The sequence below is a fragment of the Mastomys coucha genome, unplaced genomic scaffold, assembly GCF_008632895.1.
Source record: "Mastomys coucha isolate ucsf_1 unplaced genomic scaffold, UCSF_Mcou_1 pScaffold15, whole genome shotgun sequence".
Classification (NCBI taxonomy): Eukaryota; Metazoa; Chordata; class Mammalia; order Rodentia; family Muridae; genus Mastomys; species Mastomys coucha.
The window spans coordinates 125,964,590-125,986,910 of record NW_022196897.1 but is presented as its reverse complement, the minus strand read 5'-3'; the positions used below and the strand labels follow the sequence as shown (position 1 = coordinate 125,986,910).

General features: G+C 39.1%; 2 protein-coding genes across 13 annotated transcripts in view; one reads left to right on the top strand and one right to left on the bottom strand.

Annotated features, from left to right (window-relative positions):
• The window catches only part of Macrod2 (mono-ADP ribosylhydrolase 2), a 1,944,357-nt gene that overhangs the window by 1,663,211 nt on the left and 258,825 nt on the right, over positions 1-22,321 (bottom strand). The gene's annotated exons all lie outside the window — the stretch shown is intronic.
• The window catches only part of Flrt3 (fibronectin leucine rich transmembrane protein 3), a 12,475-nt gene continuing 2,801 nt past the window's right edge, over positions 12,648-22,321 (top strand). The window contains exons 1-2 of the mRNA XM_031372062.1: positions 12,648-12,881; positions 20,957-21,153. The gene's annotated coding sequence lies outside the window, so the exon portion shown is untranslated. The remainder of the gene's footprint in view (positions 12,882-20,956; positions 21,154-22,321) is intronic.

The window sequence follows — 22,321 nt, the reverse complement described above, 5'->3', positions numbered from 1 at the left end:
CTTCTGGAGTGTCTGAAGACAGCTACAGTGTACTTACATATAATAAATAAATAAATCTTTAAAAAAATTTATAAAAAAAAAAAAATTCTAAAACAAAACTCAGTGAAGATGAGGTATATAGAAATTGAATCATTATCCTAAATGAGTGCCCCTGCTGAGATCTAAATATAGCTCTACTTAGAACTCTGGTTATATCTGTGCTGTTGCAATGCTCACTGTGTCAATGGCTGACTGAAGTAGATAGGCAATGCAATGAGGAGAGAAGTCAGACTCCATGTTTTGGTTCCACCTTATTAACACATAAATGTATATGGAAGTATAATTGTCTTCCAATCGTAATTTCCCAAGGACAACTAAATAACATTTAATTTTTGAACATTCAAGTCTAAATAAAAGAATTTATGAATCACACATTGGTATTCATACACAGCAGTGGTTCTCAACTATTGAAGTTGAAAGGTTTCCTTATAATCTTACAGACTATGGAGACCACTCCCAGAGCTATTATTAATGTTTTACTTCTGTTTATTAAGTAATACATTGAAATAGTTAAAAATTTAAATATATATTCACACAAAAAACAATAAGCATAATATATGGTTATATAAATTTGTTTGCTTTCCCAAACCAACATTTACTCATAAAAATATCATCGTGTTACGAGTGCACAAATCACATTGACCCCAGACTGCACTGGACAGCTAAGTGCTTGCTTCTGCTCCGACATCTAATGCTGTGTAACAGCTGGCACAGGCCTCTGGGAAACTGTATGAGCAAGGATGAAAACGCAGTAACGTTACCATTGTTATAAGTCACACCTTCAATAGAAAGAGAATTCTTTACTATCTGGATGGATAATCTGGGTGTCACAAATGACCCCTGTGAAGGAGGTGAAACAAACATAAACATCTAAGTTAGAGGGTTGTTGTTATAGTTGTTTCAGTGTTAGGGATTGAACATATGACTTTACAAATGCTAGTCAAGCATTCTTAATGACATCTCAGCCCTAGAAACATTTTTTTTATTAATAACAAAGCATGTACAAAGATCATACACTGGCAGACAAAGCCACCAGTGAAATACACAGGGAGATAATTATTATTCAGAATATATAATTACCTGCTATATTTTATCAAGAAAAAGTCAAATAACACAGGAAGCAAAAAAACATACATATTGCATTTCAGCAGAAAGACATCAAGGATACAACAACGTGCTCATTAGATTAGCAAATCCAGCAAGAGAACCAGCAAGTAAGAACTCAGTCCTATTGCTAGGTACCTGGGAACCACTTTGAAGAATTATCAAGAATGGCTGACTAACCCACACATTCTTCACCTTCTACTTCCAGTATCCTGTTCCTCCTAGACTGGTGCTGACATTCTTCCAGGGAAACTGTCCCTCTCTGCCAGCCACTCATAAAGTATGGTCACTGGTGTCTAATCAAGGTTAGCCAGAAGATATGAAGGAGAGTCAGGTCAGCAAAGGTAGCAGACAATGTTGCCCTGCCTTTCAAAAACCACAGAGACACAATGTCCTTGGCTATTGTTTTGCATGTGATTTCTTCAGGGGAAACTGCTTTTCCTCAAGCAAAGCAAGCCGTTAAGTCAGGGAATTAGCCAAACCTAGAGCAGCCCTAAAATAAAATCTTGCCGTTAAAAGCAATCTAGTGAAAGGAAAATACTTTTGCAATATACTGTTTTTAATTGCCATGCCTTGAGTGTGGAGGTATGGCTGTGATTGGAAGCATGAGATACCTTTGGAGAGGACTTGAGTTAGGTTTCTGACACCCATGCCAGCCTCTTATAACCTCCTGTAACTCCATCTCGGGGGGGGGGGGGGGGGGGGGGGGTGACAACCACTTCTGACATTCATGGGCACTTGCATTCATATGCAAAAAGCCACACTTGCCTGACAGACAGACAAGTAGTAAATTTTTTTAAATAAATTTTAAAAAGTTACCTGATAAAGCCCCAATTGAATTTTCAGACATACAAGTCATTCTCACTATTGCAGCAGGAGATTTATGAAGGAGTGTTGCTAAGAACAGATTCTTGCAGTTCATTAAAGAATAATTTAGTTATCAAGAAATGGTAATTTGAATTAACTTTAACTATGGGTAATTACCAACACTAAAATACTTGTAATACTTGTTATACAGGGATAAGTTGTAAAAAGACCCTAGATGGTAGAAATTCAGATTACATCTCTTGTTTGTCTCTTATCACAGTCATTATTTTCCAGTTTCCCACCACAGCACTATCACTTACTAGTAAAGTTCAGAGGGAATATAAAGTTGACTGAAATAAGTATAATGTGAACAGTAGGGGCCAATTCATTTTTTGTTTAAAAATAAAGTCTTTATTGCTCTTGAAAACATCTAAGGCATTATGCCTTCTCTCTTAAAACATGTGATTCAATTTTATTACAGATAGTGAAAGGAAAACTAGAATTAGGAAATATCCCACAAAACAAGAGAATCAACCCTTGAAATTAATAGGATAATTGGCTTTGTTTAGATGTGAGTTAGGAACATGACATCTTTGTCTATGAAAGGATGGTCTTCACTGAAAAGAAAAAGAAAGAATGAAATTCAGAAGAGTCAAGTGCAAATGAAATGAATGTTTGGGTTCTAGTATATTCAAAGGATAGTATACCCCCAATGAATACAGCTTTCTGTTAATATTTACTCTCATGTACTTTGTGACAGAGATGGAGATGAACCTTTGTGTTGTAGGGTTTTTATTCTTTGTTCTAAGAGACATTTGTCTGACTTTGTATTTTGCCAGTTCTGTTGACTCTGCGGACCCTGGAATGGTAGACTAGATGTTAATGTGGACACAAACCAGAAGTCTCAGAAAGCCTCCCTGTATTCCAGGAGCAGCAGCTGATTTCGCTGGGACTTATCCTCAAGCGCATATTCCTGTTAGTAGCCAAGACTTAATGATGGTTTTCTTGACAAGTGTCAGCTTTCACCCTCCTAAAACAAAGAGCATCCTTTGCAGATAGAGCAGGCCCTTTCTCAGTGGAGGCATACATTTCTAGGCACAGAACTGATTAACGACTTGGGGATCCCAGGTCTCCTGTAAATTTTAAACTAGCAACTTTGGAATAGACTCAAAAAGAGTTTTTCCCTGAGTAGAACATGAGCTACAAAAACACAGCTCCATGTCTATGTTGCCTAAGCCCTCCTCTTCTCCAACATTGCTAAGTGAGTTTACTCTCAGCTGCCTATCACTGCAATCACACCATTATCACTAATGGAAAGCCTGTCTTGTTACACTGGCATTATCATTTTCTTTAAATCTATAAATCATCTTCCACATTAGCTATTGTGGTTCATCAATCTCAGAACAGATGTTGTCAACATTCTTGAGAAATTCCCCTTGTCTTCCTTCTTGTACATACCATTAGAGTAACTGATAAGGACTCTGCCCTCTATAAACTGCAGCTTTTCTTGCCACACAGTAGTACACTGCTGGCTATTTTGGCATCTCTGACTTTCTCTTTTTGATCTCTTCAGGGATTTTCCTTCTTAAGCTGTTTCCAGTCTCACTTCAGATGTTTGAGCAGCCCATCTCAGCCCCAGACTAGCGATTCTTTCCAAGTCCCTTTATGCAACTGTTATGGGATGGTTTGGTGGCTGCCTACAATCTATGTTTAGTGGATGGAACAATGTTAGAAAGTTGATTGTCAAGTCTTTGGATAATGCTGAGCTCAACCAAAGTGACCAGACTTATGACACATAGCTTGACAGTCAATGAACTTTTGTTGAAAAGTTGGTCCAGAGTAGACACAGAAGAAATGGGGATCAAACTCAAAGGGCTTTGGTAAAGTATCTTCCCTTCCCTTTCCTTCCCTTCCCTTCCCCTTCCCGTTCCCCTTCCCCTTCCCATTCCCCTTTTCCTTCCTCTTCCATTCCCTTCCTCTTCCCTTCCCTTCCCTCTCCTTCCTTTCCCTTCCTTCTTCCTACCTTCCCTTCCCTTCCCTCTCCATCCCTTCTCTTCCCTTTCCTCTCCCTCCCTTCTCTTTCCTATCCCTCCCTTTCTTTCCCTTCCCTTCCCTCTACCCCTTTCCTTCCCTTCTCTTCCCTCTTCATCCCTTCCCTTCCCTTCCCTTCCCTTCCCTTCCCTTCCCTTCCCTTCCCTTCCAGTCTTGCCACATCCCTCCTCTCCCTCCCTTCCCCACCCCTTCTCTACTGTCCTCTCTCCTTCACTCCCTCACACTCCCCCTACCCAACTCTCTTTCCTCTGAATTTCTGTGGAACATTCTCCAAAGTAAGAAATTTGACAAGATCTACCACCCATTCCCAGGACAACGATTTAGGGTCAAATCAACCTAAGTCAGTGGTTCACAATTTGTGGGTCACAACCATTGGAAAGACCATCGGAAAACACATATTTCTGATGGTCTTAGGAACTAAGACATGGCTCAGTAGCAAAATTATAGCTATAAAGTAGATATGAAAATAATTTTATGGTCACTACAACATGAGGAACTGTATTAAAAGGTCATAGTGTTAGGAAGGTTGAGAACCACTGAACTAAGTAAATAAAATGCTAGAGAGTTAGAAAAAGTACAAACATTAAAAGAAAGTCAGTAAGCAATCTGCATACGAATAGCTCTTCCATATATACTTATATTTGTATATGTATATTTATACATATGTATATACATATGATAGATAGATAGCCACTAACAAAAAATGCTTTAATATTATTGTCAGCCTCTACATAACACTTCATAGACTACCATCTGCTAGATAGAAGTTCCTTTCAGAATGCAGATGGAAGTAGCTATTCTTCACTCAGGGGTCTTCCCTAAGCATAAAGAGCTCTCATAGCAGCAAGAAATGAAGAGAAGGAGGGTCCAAAATACAAATTTGTAGACTATGAATGTCTAGAAAGTCTATAGGGGCTGGGTGAGGGAGGACAGTCATGTGTATTTTATAGTACTTATATTTTTTGCTACTTAAACTGGATCTTGGTCACCTAAACATTTCTCTTTCCCAAATATATGTGAGATTGTAATATTTTATGGTATATTTAGATTCTTTTAAAATACAAGTATCAATAAAAGTATGTCTGCGTTTCCTTTCATTTTAATTAAATTTGATCAGAAGACAAATTACAGGAGTCTGTAGTTTCCTTCCACAGTGTGGGTCCTGGAAATCAAACTGTAGCTGTCGGGCTTAATGGCACATGCCCTTACCCACTGAGCCATCCTCACTGGCCTGAGTCTGAGTTAAAAAGGGAAGCCACTCTCTTAAATCTCTAATTGATTTCCTATCAATGCAATAGCCATACCTCACTAAAGAGAAACAAATGTTTGAGGAAAAATAACCAAGAAGATGCAAAGATTACTTAAAGGTCTTACAATCATTATGGTTTCTAATAATTTATTCCTACTTCCTAGTAGAAAGGATAGTTCTACTGTGTTTGAAAACTGTACTGAATGCACACAAATTGCAGATGAGTTTCCTCTAACTTTTCTGAAATATAAGAAAGATTGCCTGTAAGGAACAAATAGTAACTATGATGACAATAGCAATGGGAATAGCAACAATGTTGCATAATTACTGTGGATGAGTAATGCCAGGAACTGAAGTTTCATAGCACCTAGAATTCTAGATAAAATAAAACACCTAAAAAGTTTAAATATATAAACCCTCCTTTTAAAATAGTTCAGGAACCCAAAAAATAATACTGTCAGCCTAGAATCAGACCAACAGACTTCCAGCTTGTATATAGTACCTGACCTGTCCTCATTCTCAGCAAGGCAACAATAAGATGTGGTCTGTTCAGCTGATTTCTGACTTGCCCTGGGGAGGAAGAGGAAGGCAGAGTTGCTTGTAAACACTACCTAGTGTAGTCTGCTCCTTGCCCCCAGCCCCCATGAAGACAACAGACCCTTTCCATGTGACTCTTAATCATGTTTCTTCTGTGTAAACATGGGAATTTAAAACCCATGAGAAAGCACCTCGAAATTTTACCAAATAAAATGAACAAGTTTAAAAAGAAGCATTTTCAATTCTCAATATTTTAAAGTAGGAAAATTTCATAAAAGTATAGATGAATAGTATAGGCAATATACACACTTAAAATTGTCAATCTAGAACTTAATTTTTAAGCACATGAACCCTAAAGACTATTCATAAGTATGCAGCATTAATACAACTTAATGTTAAAAATGAAATTAAAAACTTATCTAGTAAATTTTAAAATGCTTTCAAGTTGAGCACTAATGACTTCAAAATGAACTAAACAAGTTTCATAACTTTGTAACAGGCCTGCCAGGAATGGTGTTCAAATACTGAAATGCTTTTACATCACAGAAAAATTTCCAATGGTAACATGACTTACTATTATTTAGAATAGATGTCATTGGAGAACACTGAATTACATGAAACCAAATGAGCTGGAAACACCTTTTCAATTTTTTGTGAACACTCAACTCATACCAGTTTGTAAAGCAGAAAAATACTGTTGACGTAAATCTGCTATGTCTAGACAGCTCCAGTGAGAAGTTTCACAATTTATAAATAGATGCGGGCAGAGATGATCTTTAATTCTACTTCAAATGTGTTTCTTTCAACAATAGGTTGATTTAACCTAAGGAATTTATCTGCAGGGAAGTCATAATCTCTAAAAAGGAGGCAGTCTCAAGCACTGGGGAGCAACAGAACCAGTTTTCAGAAAAAGGGGAAAATTCACAATTTCTCAGCAAGCTATGTCCATAAAATCAGACCAAAATGTCAGAAATAGGGAAATAATGGGATGATTTGCAAGCTATGATGACTTCAGTCCAGGCAGCAGTAGCTGGATATATATAGCCATAGGGCTTGGGTTAGTCACTTGTATGATGTCTAGTTTTCATGCCTCCCAATATTATTAGCTATTCCTGTCATAAACCAATCACTGTCAGAGATAAAGACTTGGTTCTTTGATTTTTATTTTTTTATTTTTTTATTTTTTTTTTTAGTCTCAAGCCAGCCTCTGGTGAAGTTTTTGTCTGAAGGTTCAAGACAACCAACAGAAACACTTTAAAATTATTCTATTCCCAAAGACAAAATGGTAAAACTTATAGTTCAATTTAACATCAATGGATTGTTTTGAAACAATCCAGGCCACACTCATTCCTACTAAGAAGAAAAGTAACTATCTAGGCAGGTTCCAGCTGCCTCTGAACAAGTATTCTTGAGTTTAACAGTGAACCCTTAACAGTTTTTGGAAGTCTGTAACAGCAAGGGCCCGCCTCAGTAAAGTGAGAAAGCAGAGACTCAGGAAGCTAAACCAGGTACTTTTCCTGGAGCCAAACGGAATGCTGCACGGGGCGAGTCTGCCCAGCTTGCCCCCACACTCCCCCTTCAGTCCTAACGCTTCATTTCAAAGTCTTTGTTTTTTGTTTGTTTGTTTTTGTTTCTCCATTTTAAAAAGAAAGCTAGGAGGATCACACTGGGAAAATCAAAAGAAGTCAAAGGCAGGTTGGCCAAAAGCTGGAATCCCTCATCACTCCATCTGCATAGCCATTCAGCAAGGCCCTAAGTAGGGATGGGGGAGGGGGAGAAAATGAAGCCCTTCAAGCCTTCCATCCCTCCCCAGGCTACTGCCGCACCCAGCTCCTGCGCTGTGGGTATGAAACTACAAATCTATTCTGAATCACAATTATTCCTTTCTTTGCTGGGACCAATCAATAACATTTGAGTATTTCTTTTACTCTCCTGCCCTTCCTCCTTTATCTTCCTCCGGATCTCAGGAGCACAGCACTCTAACTTGGCTACTGCGGAGAAGCAGGGAATGGGTAGGTGAACAAGGAAATAGACACTGATTCTGCTCTGACTTCTGCTTCAAGTCCAGTCATAACGCATCTCACTCGAACGCAGTATGTTTTGGAAATAGAGTTAAAAGGAATATGTGATTGTTTTTAAGGTACATTTTAAATGTTGACTGAAAGGCAAATATAAAACAGAAGAACTGTTTAATATAGCATTTTAAAACCCTTCTTAGTATTCTATGGCATCTGTGACCTGCTAAAATCTAATTATTTCTTCAATGCTCTGTGGAATTGTTCACAAAGATGTGGTACAGTTTCTAACTGGTGCATTAAGCATCTGGCCTGACTTCACAGAATTCCAGATAGCTGAATGTGCACTCTATATTTTATTAACATCACATAGGCTCATGCTTGGATGCAGTACTGATGTGCCCTGGCATGTATCTCTACCTGTTGACAGGAAAAAATGAGCTAGACTCAAGGGTCTACAGACGGAAAAATCTTTCAAAGATGTTTTGGCAACTTTAAAAGAGACTTTAGGGGGAGGGGAGCTTCAAGTTTATAAATTTATAAAACACACATTTCAGTACACCAAATTGCCTGAAAATGATAATTTCTAGCATCTCTTGCTTCCTTCTCTAACTTAAAGACCGTTTTCTTTGGCATGTGGCCTATCTGTTTGTAAGAAGGATCCACTTTAAGTACAGCTCCTATGGGACAGTAGTTCACCATCTTATCGCTCCATTCTTATACAATAGCTTCTGGAATGAGAATCTATCCAAGTTTAAAGAAATGAGTGCAGGAGCTTCTAGGAAGAGCCTTCTACTCCCTGAATCACTGTGCTAATGGGGATGCAGTATGTACACCTGGTACTACCTAAAGGGAAAGGCAGGGCTCCCAAAGACTGCTGTGCATAGCTGAGGGAGTCCGCTTACACTGAAAAGGCCAGAACAGAGAGCAAAGGAAACTGCATCCATGCTGACAAGTGACTTCTATTAGCTTTCCCTGAAGCCATTCAGTATGTTGGAAGTTCTCACAGAAACCTGTTCATCCCAACAGTTGACTATAGTACAGCTCAGACTTTCAGTGGCTTGCAATCCAGAGTCTCAGCTAACAGCATTTCTAGATGTTTAACTTAAAAGCCAGAGCTACCTTTTCTTCTCCCTAGAGCTGTAAAGATTTTATATTCTCGTCAGTAGTCTCTGAGGGACAGAAGATCATCAGCAATGTTTCCCACTTAAAGAAACCTTGATGTGCCCTAAGATTTAATCTCAGAGCATCACAGGTTGGGGTAGCCTGGAATCATCTATGTTAGCAGTGTCTTTTACAAGGTAGCCAATGAGTGTTGATAAAAATGAATGAGACAGCCTGCACACAGGCAAGTTAGGAGACAGGGATGTGATGATCCCTCGTGGAATCACTAGTGGTTGTAGCTTTACCTGGGACTTAAAAATCCATCTGCCTTTTTTTCTACCTGATACATAAGAAAATGGCAGTGTCTGGAAAACCTGATTCCAAACCTAATGTCCCCTAATTTTGACAAGGGAACACCTCTTCTCACAAACAGGGGGACATTCCCAAGCTGGTTGTTTCCTTTCTGAAAGATATTTTCTCAGTGACAATGTTAGATTCGTGGACATCTTTTATAAAATACAAGGAAATGCAAAGTAACAACAAATAATCTTTCACCCTGAAAGTCTTCTAGGGCTTAATCAGAATTTAACATGGGAACATAAAGCCATGTGACATAGGAAGGCAGGAAACAGGTAGGACAATCACCTACCTTCACTGCATCTCCATCTCCTACCTATAGAACAACTGGAAGAAGAAGTTGAAAACATGCTATTGGCCCTGTTCTACCACTGCTGAATAATACTGCTATTCCCACATGCCCATCTTCATAAAAGCAGCTATCACTTTGTTGGACAGTTACTAGGAGTCATGCTCCAAGGTAATGACTCAGAAATATTAAGTGGTTTGTCTATGGTCACATGGCAAGGTCCAAGATCAAGGCCAGATAAACAGAAAACTCTGAAGCCCATGTGCTTAGACTCAGTTGCCCTCCACACCACACACAGACTTTGAGTCCTTCCTGCTGTGAGACTACACATAGCAGCCTAGAGGGTATCATAAAGAAAAATGTCAGCCTCCCCTCCTTCATCTAGAACAGCCATCCTTTCTGCTGGTCTCTTTTAAAACACATTGTAGGAAAGCAATCTGAAGCAACTCGTGGCATTTTAACCTTGCTATAAGTGGTACAAGGAGTACATGTTAAGTAAGTTCACCCTCAAGTAACAGAGTTTCAGTGTCTGATAATAGCAAGAAGTGGAGCCCCGACCTGCCTCCTCTCAAATCCCTGAGTATAGGTGACTGGCACTTGATAAGTTATTTCTCCACTGGTGAAATAAGCCAATTCAAGCCACATTAGATTACATTAAATGCAGGTTTGTTGGGAAGCTGCTCTGGGGTGGGTCTAGTGGCTCCAAGGGACAGACAGGCCAGGGAAGTCACCATGGAAGAGAGAAAGGGGTTGGGGCAGGGAGAAAGAGAGAAATGTCTGGTGAACTCAGATAGAGAAGAGGAGAAAGCGAGAGAAGGCAGAGGAACCCAAAATGTCTGGAGTACCTAAGGAAGAGCCTCTGGGGGAAGGGCAGCCTAGCTGCAAAGTTCAGGGCTGGGGGCAGGGTATGCCACGTAGGGACTGAGGAATGCTGGGACTGCTTTGATGTGTAAAATATGTACCTCAGTCCGTGGTCCCAAAACCAAACAGTGCTTCTGAGGGCACTAAGCCTGGAGACTGAGTTTGGACTCTGGCACTCATATGGTAGAAGGAAAGACCTGATTCTTCAAAGTTACCTTCTGACCTCCACACTTATGTCATGGCATGTGGGTCTGCACATACTGATAAATGTAATTTAGTTTTTAAAAGGAGTATATATATTTATAAAAGGAAAGATGATAATGAGGGCTCTGTTAAGATTTGCCTCTAAAGTTAGTACCTTTCAGATAGATTACATTTTTGACAATTTCTTGCACTGCTACATTTTCAATTCACTGCTTGGAGGTAGGGGCAGAATACCTAGCTGGCATTCAATACATTCTTGCTGTCTTTATTTCCCATGTAATGAAACCAAAGCAAGGAGCAGGTACTATGAGGTCATATAGCAAATGGCCCAGTAGGGAAAGCCATCCTCAGAGCACCTGTCTCCCAGGCCGGCCAGCTTTCCTTTAAGACACCAAATTTTCCATTTATCTTTCTTTTCTGTTGATGGCTTTCAGGCAGCTGAATGGAGACCAGACTGATTAAATATGGATATAAGCCCACAGGAATTTGGTCAGGCAAAATTTTTCCTTTTCAAATAGAATCAACTCTCATCTGAAAACGGCTTCTAGAAAGAATTATTTCAAGAAATAATTTAATCCAGGTGTTTGATTTTCAGCAACTGAGATCACTTCTATCCTTCCCTGAGAGGTTATCAGTTACACCTACTTTTTCCGTCAAAAATCTGGTGGCCACCTCTCAGTTTAACCTTCACTAGTGAACACTTCTAAGAAACTGGCTTTTCAGTAGATGTTAAAATGCTAAAGTCCTACTTTCATTCAGTGGGCCACTCCTCAGAAGTCAGCAAGAGAGCAAGCACAGAACAATAGGTGTCAGAACATCTCTTATCAAGGGGGTCACCTTCCACTCCTGAGAGCACCCATTCTCGGAGGGGAATTCTAAAGGTCAAACAGCTGCCAAACACAAGTTAATAACTACATGAAGCTAACGAAGAAAAAATAACCACACATTCCTAAGACAGATAACTAGCCTTCAGAGACAAGCAGACCACTTCCTAGAAAGGATAAAGACATGAGCTTGTTAGAATCAAGCAAATAAAGAAGTTAAAGGAAATTTCTATTTGTGTAAATATAGAAACAAGATCTGTCACTTAAATTCACTTAGGAGAAAACTCACAAGCCCAAATAACAGAAAACTGATGATAAAATTATACCTGGAAACCAAGTCTTGAAATCCTGTTAATTTGGCAGAGAAATCTCAATGTCTTGCAACTGTTAATATTTATTCATGTACTCAAATTAAAATAATTTAATCCTGGAAGAACCATCTCTAACAGATATTTTAAGATATTGATGACTGAAGCCATGCTTGTGGCAGCAAAAGCAATAAAAAAGATACTGGTTAGTCTCAACCCCTTTAATTGTAGGGAGACTGTTAAACATGAGTGACTGTATCTACCTAGTTCTAAAGTAGAGGTATGCCTTTATGCACACATGTAGGTGGTCTCTCTAGTGGTACATGAAACATTATTCATCATTATGTGAAAATGCATATGGAAAAAAATCTTTCTACTTCCCAATAAGACTGCTTTCTTCAAAATTTGTTATCGTTCTCCTATTTTTCCATTCTCCTATGTAAATCACCATTTGACCCTGCTTTCTCTTCATTTGCCAAATCAATATTAGTTGGGATTGCCATTCTCCACAGTTATAATACGATTGTAATGTAATAAAAAAATAATCTGACTTTTGTTAACTTATTTTCAGCTCAGATGGCTTGAGCACCAGACATCTGTTTCTCTCTTGTGGTCTTATACGTATCCTTCTAGCCTGCTTGTGTGTTTCTGAGGGTGCTGCCACTACCTTGTAGTAGTAAACTTTAGGAAGCGCGGAGATTCCAGAGTTGCTGCCTACAAACCAAATGGCATGTCAGCCTTGGCAAGCCAAGAGGCTCATTTCGGCTTCTCTCACCCCCTCTAGCGTTGGCAAAGCTCATCTGTCTGATTATCCAGTTACCTCACTGAACATGAGCTGGGCTAAGTCCTGCCCACCTATGACATCACCCCTTCCTCAACCACTGCGAGGTGAAGCTTTAAACTTCAGACTTGGAGGTGGGCTGCGCGCAGTCAACTGGATGCTCTCGCGCGCAGTCCTCAGCGCAGGAGTGATCTGAAGCAGGACGGGCTCAGGCTGCAGCTGCCGTGGCTTTGTGTGCACTGGATGCCGCGCTCCGGAGACGGGGGAGGGTTTTTACTTCAACTCACAGGCAATGGAATTACAGCTGTAGCAGCAGGGTATAAAGGATTGCTTTTTTCCTCGTCTTCCTGGTAAGTGTTTTCCATGCTTTTTCTTATCATTGTCCCAGAAACTTCGCTTGCTGTTACTCTCTAGAAGGAAATTACTACTAGCTTGGTTCCATGAGGAATCCCAGTAGCCACGTTTGCTCTGTCAGCAGGACGGGTCAAAGATGAGCGTGTAAGCCAGCTAGGGAAAGTCTGACAAAATAGTCGAATGTGAGAAGTTTCTTACAGACTTAAATCATTTTAAAAATAATAAGTAGCTCCTTTCTGCTTCAAGCAATTGCTATCCGCGCAGAGCTTCACAGAAAACTGCAAGTTGGAAAGTTGAGTGTTTGAGATAGAATAGGAGAAGCAGATTTTTCTCGGCTACAAAAGCGAAAGGTCGCTAACTTGGTGTGTACTGTATGTGTGGTCTGATCACCAATCGCTGTTTCTATAACTGTGAAAGAAATCAATAACCCCTCAGCCCATGAGTACGCAGTACATGAAAAGCATACATCTTGCTCGCCGCCAGCAAAGCTGCGCTGGGAGACTGAGATGCCGCTGTAGAGGATTAACAGCTACACCTAGATTTGAAAGCTTGCACTGCTTATCCAGCCCCAGCTCCTTCAGGCATTTCGGGCTAGGGAATCTCAACTAGTAAATCCAACTCAGAATCTCGGGGCCAAACCATATTCCCAGTCCAGGAGACTGTCAAAGCCTATCGCTTGGGCGAGTGTAGAATGTGACTAGCATAGTAACTGGGTAGTCCACTCAGAAAAACTAACAAAGCTCACCCTGGAAGCTGTGCTTGATGTATGCAGTGAGGGGAGCAGGGGAGGGAAGCCTGGAGTCCTCATCAAATGGCAAAGGCAGAGTGTCCCTTCACTTGCAACACACAGTGGAAAATCTTGTATTGGTACAAATGCGTGTAGACCACAAAGCTTCCAAGAGGAATTTAAATGAGTAAAAAAAAATGGTTTTTTCAGTAAATTATGCCTGAAACAAAATGGTTGCATAAAGGTAAAGAGTGCAACAGGCCCGTCTTTTCTCAGCATTAGGAGGGGGCTTATTTATTTAGAATTAAAAGGAGATAGAAAATGTTGGTGTTTTCCCAATTACAAAATCAAATTATTTTAATAATTAGTTATTTTGATTGTTCCAAATAAATCTATGCTTCAAAATGCACACATTTGCTGTGTTATTGGGATGGAACAACATGGTCAAAGCCATGAAAAGTGCTTCAGCTGTAGCTATTCTATTCCTTTATTCATCCCTAACTGTATAAGAATACCCTGACCAGTATAAACAGAAAGGATGAACCTGTCAGCTCCCAGGCTATAATCACTTAAGCTTGACTCAGAGTGACTGGTGACTGACACCCATCTCTTTGGAAATGAGTAAAGAAGGTAATTCTTTTAAAGTGCCATAAAATGTTATTATTACTACAAATATTAACAAGCATAATGTTATGACTGTGCAAAGACTGGTTATTCCACTTAGCTTCAAGTATATGTGCATATGGATATATATACATCTATATATTTATCAGACTAAAATGAGGAAAAGGGTTAAAATGTCATTACATCTGTTCAACTAAAAAACAAACAAACAACAAAAACCAGTTTATTCTTTTACTAGAGAACTCCCAAGGGTCAGAAATTATATTAGCAAATGAATAAACATAGTGAATTCATTAATAGGGTATTCTAATAGTGGCATCGATCAGTTATTAATTGGGCTTTTTTTTCTCTGCATACCCTTTTGAAAATCGATTCTGGTTAGGTTCAAAATGTCCAATTAAACAACTCCTGAATCTAATGTTTATTAGATACAGCAAATAAAGTTTTTTTTTTACAAAAATTACAGAAAATTGCAAAACAAAACAGGAAATCTGTCATAACTAAATGTGGCAGCTAATAGAAGCTATGTTTCTTTTGCTTTCAAGTGTTAATTAAGGAGCCTCCGATTCTATCAAAACTTTTTCAGAGCTAAATGAAGCGGTGTGAAATAAATTTGGTTGAAATCTTGTGGCTGTCAGACTTTGTTAGCGAGCTATTAATTATCTTTACCCCAGTCTCTTCTCTGGCTATATTGCCCAATCAAATAGAAACTCCAATTATACTCAGCGTCTCCTGCCTAGGGACACAAGACCCTAATGAACAGTCAGTCCCTCCAGATGAAAAATACAATTATCAGTTTTAAACAGGCAAGCTCAAGCAATGCAGATTCTCCCCTGTGCTTTTCTTGGCCAGACATCCCAAGGCCAAGATTATTGGCCATTTTCTGGATTATTTTAAACAGTTTTAACCCCAACAAATGTTAGTGGCTGGAAGTATGCCTAATTTTAATATGGTATGAATGTTTCTTTCTTGCATTTTAGTTATGATAGGCCGATGTTCATATGAATCTAGTCATTTAAAAATATTTAGTATAGAGTTGCCATTTCAGTCGGTCTCAACCTTCCTCCCTTTGAAAGGTGGGTGGGCTACTTAACAAAGAATGTGATTAATGGCAAAACCTAAAGCTAAATTAAAAATTCTGTATAAACCCTTTTCTACATTCTCATTTTCATACCAGTTCAGTAAAAGGCATCATAAATAGTTGTTTCATGTCAATGAAGAAAACCATAAATGAAGTCAAGGAGGGAAATAGGATTTGGTGAATTTTTCAAAAGCTTTGATTCCTCCTCCTCCCCTAGATCCCCATCCCTCCAACCCCCACCTTTTGCCCCAGAGGCCTTCACTGTTCTTCTCAACGGGAGGCTTTGTTGTAATTAAACCAGGGAAAAACTGGCCAGCAGCAGCCAACATCTGACTTGCGCGGCTTCTGCAAGCAGTGTTCTGGTAGAGTGTACCACCCCCCAGCGGGCAAAACTCAACAGTAAATCTCTCAGCGCTTGCTATCAGCCTGCAGAATGGCCTTCTCTCTCCAGAGCAGAAAAGGGATGTTCCTCCGCTTCGCTTCTTCTAACATGCCACCACTTCAGACTTTCTGAAAGTCAACAAACCAGTTTCCAACCAAGAGATGGCTGGCTGGTAAACTGTTTTCTGAAAAAAAAAAAAAAAAATCCTTCCTATATTCCTTTCAGAAAGCACTTTCAAAATGCAGATCAACATCACTAAATTTGTATAAACATCACAATAATCTTGACAGTTTTGAAATCTATCTTATACTGCAGAAGAGGGAGTTTTAACCACTAGCACAAATCCACAGAGTAGATGTGAAGGAAAAAAGCTTAAAATACAATTTAGTCAATTGGTAACTCGCCTCCATGCTTTGCATATGCATAATCTCGTTCCCACCCTAAAATCAAGTGTCAAGAATGTATGAAAAGCTCTTTCCAGGTATTAGTCTGCTCAAGGAGGAGAGTAAGAAATTGCTTTCACTTGATGAGACAATGACAGCTTTTGTTCTTTCCCTTCACGTGCATGAGTTACCGTGGCAACTTTGAAGAGAACACCCGCAGACCACATTTGGTTAAGCACTGCTTTTTAAAGCGTGCCACTGGAGTATGGATTGATCAGCTTTATGTGTTGGTGGTTTTCTTCCTATTCATCCACTTTAGATCAATACATACCTTATTCAGACATGAAGAAGCATTGCATTTTATGATTTTTAGATAGTCTCACTAACTGGAACAGAGGCTGTCACACAAGTGACTCAAATAAAGAGTTGTTGAACTAATGCACAAAATTTGAAAGGGCAGAAATGTAAAGGGAGGTTGAATTCACACCCTTGAAGAGGAATTTTAGGTTTGCAATGGCAGAGCGTTTCTGGATTAATACAGGCAGGTGCACCTTTCATTACAGCTGCCCAGATGTCAGCACAAACTTAAAGCCCAGCCTGGGCCTTGAGCCCTGAGCCACTTAGTTCCTCTCGCACTAGTTCCCTTCCTCATCCAGGTCTTAGGTCTCTACGTCATTTAGTCTGGCTTGAATATCATGAAAGGAAGAGACTGTAGTGGGATACAAGGTAACACACCATCCTTTTGTCTTAAAGATGTTTGATTTCACTTTACCAACAAATGCAAATACAGAATTAAGATTTGTGCATGACAAACTCAGTGGGGCACTCCTTTTGCTATGGAACTTTTTATCTTCCATTTTCAATAAATGAAACAAAACCTTCTTCATGTTGAGGGAGAGACTGGACAAAACCAAGTATAAAAAGGCACACTTGCTTCTCCACCTCTCTGCAAACCCTGCAGACTTCCTGATCCTCAGGAGGAGAGCTGGAGGTCCTTCTGCTTGCCTGCATTAAACAAAGGAATGGGGACCTTCCTGAAATCTGATGGTCGTGGAAAATCTACCTACCAGACAGGCTGCTTAGAAAGCATTTTGCCATCACTCTTAACTAACCCGATGGAGTCCGGTTTTCCAGTTTCACGACGTACATAGTTTCCTTGAGATATCGTTTGTTGTTGCAGAGCCTCAGCACTCACCGGTCGCTCATTAGTGAGCAATTTTTACCTTCATAAGTAAACTACTTCCCTGATATGCTAGAGGCTGTTTGTGTCCTGTGCAGTTTAGCTCAAAACATTCACAAACACAGATTTGTAAGCATGTGTTTTCTTCAATATCAAGATTTGTACATAATGCAACAAATTTTGAGTGCATCATATTTTTAAAGTTAATATTTTTAAGAAGTTTCTGCCATTAAGAAGTCATTCTGTGAAGGCAAATCAATAAAATGGAACTCACATCTCACAACATTAACTCCATGTAAATTTTCTTTATAGAGTATTGATCAAATGAGTTAAATCAAAATCAACTTGAGTAAAATGTAGTAAATTAAAGATTTAGGAAGTTATCATTATGCCATATAACTTTACTTTAAGCTAATTTATATTCCCCAAACTTAAGAAATAATTCCCCATTCAAAGTCTTCGTTCACTGAAAGAGAAGAAATCATGTAAGCAAGTACACTGCATCGAGTTATTGATTTTATTTACATGTCAGTGTCTTATTGAGAAACAGCTTATTAATATTTATTAGTTTTTATAACATTTTCCAGAGAACAGAATTCTTATCTATTCATGTAGATTCTTGGATATATTATGAAAATAAATTAGAGGCCAAACTGGTTTGGGGTTATAAACCATTTAAAAAGCACTTCTTAAATTATCTGAAAAGAAACAATCAAAAGATGCCTGTTAAAAAATCTGTTTCACCATTAAGGTGAGTGTGCATTTCCTTTAGCGGAGGCTTAAGTGTGATACACTTAATGATTGCATTAAAAGTAATTTTAGAACACATCACTAAGTACCAGGGCTCCGTTTATGATTTTTCCCAAGTTACCCCAGTAGCAGTGCATTTCTAGAGGATGGATTGCTCAGAAGTGATGGCCTCTTTTCAACCCCATGCAGACAGAGAGCTCTGAAGCCAGTGCTGTGAGGCTAGCCACAGCATTCACAACAGTGACTTGCTTTTTGCCATTCACATTTCACTACAAGGTGCATGCCTGTGACTGTGGCGATCCAGCTCAGATACCAAGTGTAGGTATGGAAGTTGGATTGCTTATGATGGAGAGATCATTATAACATTAAGTATCCCAAAATCCCTATTTAGCACTATAGTTTGAAATATGAAGAGGTTATAAAATCATATAAAATGCAGTCATAAGCGGAACCATAAGCGGAACAGTTGTGACCTGGGAGTCCATTTGTGAGACTGCCCTTTTCTAAGAAGGCATTTACTTCTATGCTTCTGCTTGGAGTTTTAATGATGTTTAAGGAGAAGTGAATGGCATTTTTTTTCTCTTGATTTAGTGAGGCTTAAGGTTTTCTGTCAGTCCACCCTGTTTGCACTTTTGTATGAACAGTGAATATTGACTGAATGTCAAACAGCTAGCAATTTTATAAGTGTGGATGGAACAGGTTAATTTAATTAATCTTTGTTTGCACATTAACATTTATTCCATCTCTGGCCAAAAAAACCAAAACAAAACAAACTAAAACAAAGAGAGAGAAAGAGAGAGAGAGAGAGAGAGAGAGAGAGAGAGAAATCAATGCATATATTCTTAAAACACAGTTCTGCAAAATAGATATAATTGAGATTTTTTTCTTTTTTCTGTGTTTCTTTTTAAAGCAGCTACTGAAGCTACTTTATCCCCAGTTCTCATTACGAATATCACACTGTGGTTTGTCCTAACTCAGAACAATCACTCATTTCAAGTCCCACTCAGTGGGTTCATCATCTGACCTCTTAAGTATGCCCTGCCTTACCAATGCCCATGGAGGATAAGAAATACTTGACAGCTGGTCATTTTACACACTTTCTCACTTGCTAGTAGCATAATAGTTTTAAATTAATTTCTAATGCAAGTTAACAAAGCCTCAAAATAGCCACATTATTTTATATGGTTTGTTTTGTTTTATATGGATTATTTTCAGGGTTAAAAAACATTTACGGCAAAAGTAACTTTAAAAGTTATAATTTCAGCAGCGTGGTTCTCCCATCTACACACACTTAGAAGGCAAGACTGTATAAGCAAATATATTATTGAAATCCAGTAGTAATGTGAAAAGTCCTCACAGTAAACATAAACCATTTAAACTTTCCATTGCAGGCACTTTGCCGCACACATGAGTCTGCTCTGTGTTTGCCAACTGCTATTTTTAGGTTGCTTTAAAAACAAACAAACAAAAAAAAACACTGTGTGTCTGCCATTTTCTTTTTCTTTTTTCTTTTTTCTTTTTTTTTTTTTTTTTTTTTTTTTCGAGACAGGGTTTCTCTATGTAGCCTTGGCTGTCCTGGAACTCACTCTGTAGACCAGGCTGGCCTCAAACTCAGAAATCCGCCTGTCTCTGCCTCCCAAGTGCTAGAATTAAAGGCGTGTGCCACCACTGCCAGCCGTGTCTGCCATTTTCAAGTTCACTTAGTATGAGTATACTCTATGACAGCATGAGTGTCTAGTGAGAAACTAAAAGAAATGGGAATTCTGCAACAAAAGAAAGGAACACCAACTGTGGACTTGGTTAACATACACTCTCAGGAAATTCTGGAACAGATGCTGTCCTTGTTGGATGCTAGATGGGAACTGGCAGAGCAGCAAATGATTCCTTTAGACCTTAATCTTGTGGTCAGAGATTCTCATATACCCACTGGTACATATGGAAAGTGCTGAGTGGGCGACCTGAGTGACCCATGCTCACACTTACCCCCTTGTCCAACTCACTAAATATCCTCATGAGTATTCTGTCAGGATGATGGGCAGTCACCAGCTCAGTGACAGGTGTTTTTAAACCAAACCTAACACGTCCTTTTTCAGGGATGAAAACTACAAATTGTTGGGGGACTGGCATGTTTGTGATTAAACCATGAAAGAGAGATGCCTCTGGTTCCTGTTCCTTCTGCTGTGCCTCTGAAAAGAGATGGAACAAAACAATAGCAAGTTCAATGTGTTAAAGGAAAATTGCAGTAGTATCCCTTTTTCAAAAATACAGTTTAAAAGTCCTGTGACTTGAACTTCTATGCTACAAATGTGGGCAAAACCACCTGAGTGCTAGAGTTTCCAGCTTGCTGGGGAATCCTGCCATGCCCTCAGGAGGAAGGTGAGGATGCCTGCATTCTTCAGTAAAATGCAAGCACCAAACCAAGCTCTGGGCATATGGAAAGAAAAGCAGCAGAGCCATGTGTTCTTCACACTTCAAATAGTATATCGTGTGATTTGTAAAGCCGGACTCAAAAGTACAGAGTAATCACAGTGCCTTTTTAACATAACTTCCCCATGTATTTGTTCCTTTTTGTGGTATGTTCTTTTAAAACATCTTATGCCCAGGCACCAGAAAGTGAGCTTCAAGACATAAGCCTGAATTTGAAAGCCCCGAAAAGGGTCTTACTGCTTCTTAAATGAAATCTTGCCTCTATGGCTGAACTCAAGTGTGTGTCACTAAAAATCACTTAACAATGGGAGTTATCAGTTGGATGACAGTCTCATCTTTGGCCACTACTTAGTTTCTATAGTTAAGTAAAAAACACAGACAGAGAGGTAGGTCCACCACTTTTGCTGGATGTCGAACAATGCATTCCTCAAAGAACTAATAATGTTCAAGCTGTAGGAAGCCCCTCTGGTATGCTACTTTTCACTTTCAACAGTGCTACCTTGTTTTTCTTTCACAGGAGGTGCTCAGTCCGGCCTATTTTAAGGAAGAGACATTTAAAAGGAATTTAGTGTGCTTCCTTCGCCTTCCATGAAGACTGCTTGCACTGTGCCCTTTGCTTCTTAAAAGAGACTCCACCCATTCTAGTAGAACGGGACTGAAACAGAAATTCTGAGAAAGCAGCAAGACTCGGAAGAAATAGCTATTTCACAGCAGGTAATCACACCTCAGGATGTAGCTACTGTACAGAGTTTATACTTGGATAATCCTAGATGGGAATAAAGGGGAGGGGGTAACAGCCTGGAAAACCTATTACTACACAGGCCTTAGCATCATGAATGGCTTTCTTCATGAGGATCTGAAGTTACTAGCTCTGACTGCACTGCACAGAAGAGCCTATAAGAATTTCAAAGAGGGCAGTTTCCTCTGAGGGAATTAAGCTATACAGAAAGAGCCACCACATTGAAACAATCAGAAAGGGAGAGAAAAAACAAAACAAAACAAAAAAACAAATAGGAACCCTTGTGTCCTACATAGTAAGTGGAGGCTGAATTGTTTCTGGCCCCCACTCTAATGAACTTGCCCACCATGCTGAACCACAGCTGGAATGTTCACTGGCAGCAGCGAGCCTGATCTGGAGGTGTCTGCAGCATAGAATTACTTGAATAAAAGTGAAGAACATTGCCAAGGACTAAAGAGTTTTAAAGTCCCAGCCCCTCACCAACAAAGTAACATATGTGCATTGGACAGTCACCCAAATTACTTACATTGTTCAATAAGGTAGGAAAAATATTAAGCTACTTTATTTTTATAAAGGCTTATTAATACCTAGGCTTACAGAAGAATAACACATAGTATACCCACATCAATCTATAATTCTTTAGCCCATTGAATCATTCTAGCTTAGAATTTGAAGACAGATAAATGTACTATTAAAACATGTTTTGAGACAGAAAAACAAAAACAAAAACTGAATCAAGTTATTAAACCATGCAGCACAACAAAATAGGTACGGGGAGAAAAGGTTAGCATAAAATGAAATTTTCCATTTTCACCAACTCCACATAGGAGTTCCTCAATTCTTTCCCTAAAATAAGTGAACTATTCCTTCTTATTTTCTTGCAAGAAATGCCTTTGAAACAATATTTAGTGTTAATATTAAATAACATTAATAACCAAAACAAATGCTTGGATTTACTGAGATTAAAGAACTCAAGGTATATGTATCTAATTATTCCAGAAGAGTAAAAACATAGATGTTTTTCATTACATATTTCTATACTTTATGATATTGGTCAAAGGAGACAGAAAACACTGGGATGTGCACACACATACACACATGCACACACACACACACACACATACATATATATGTATATATATA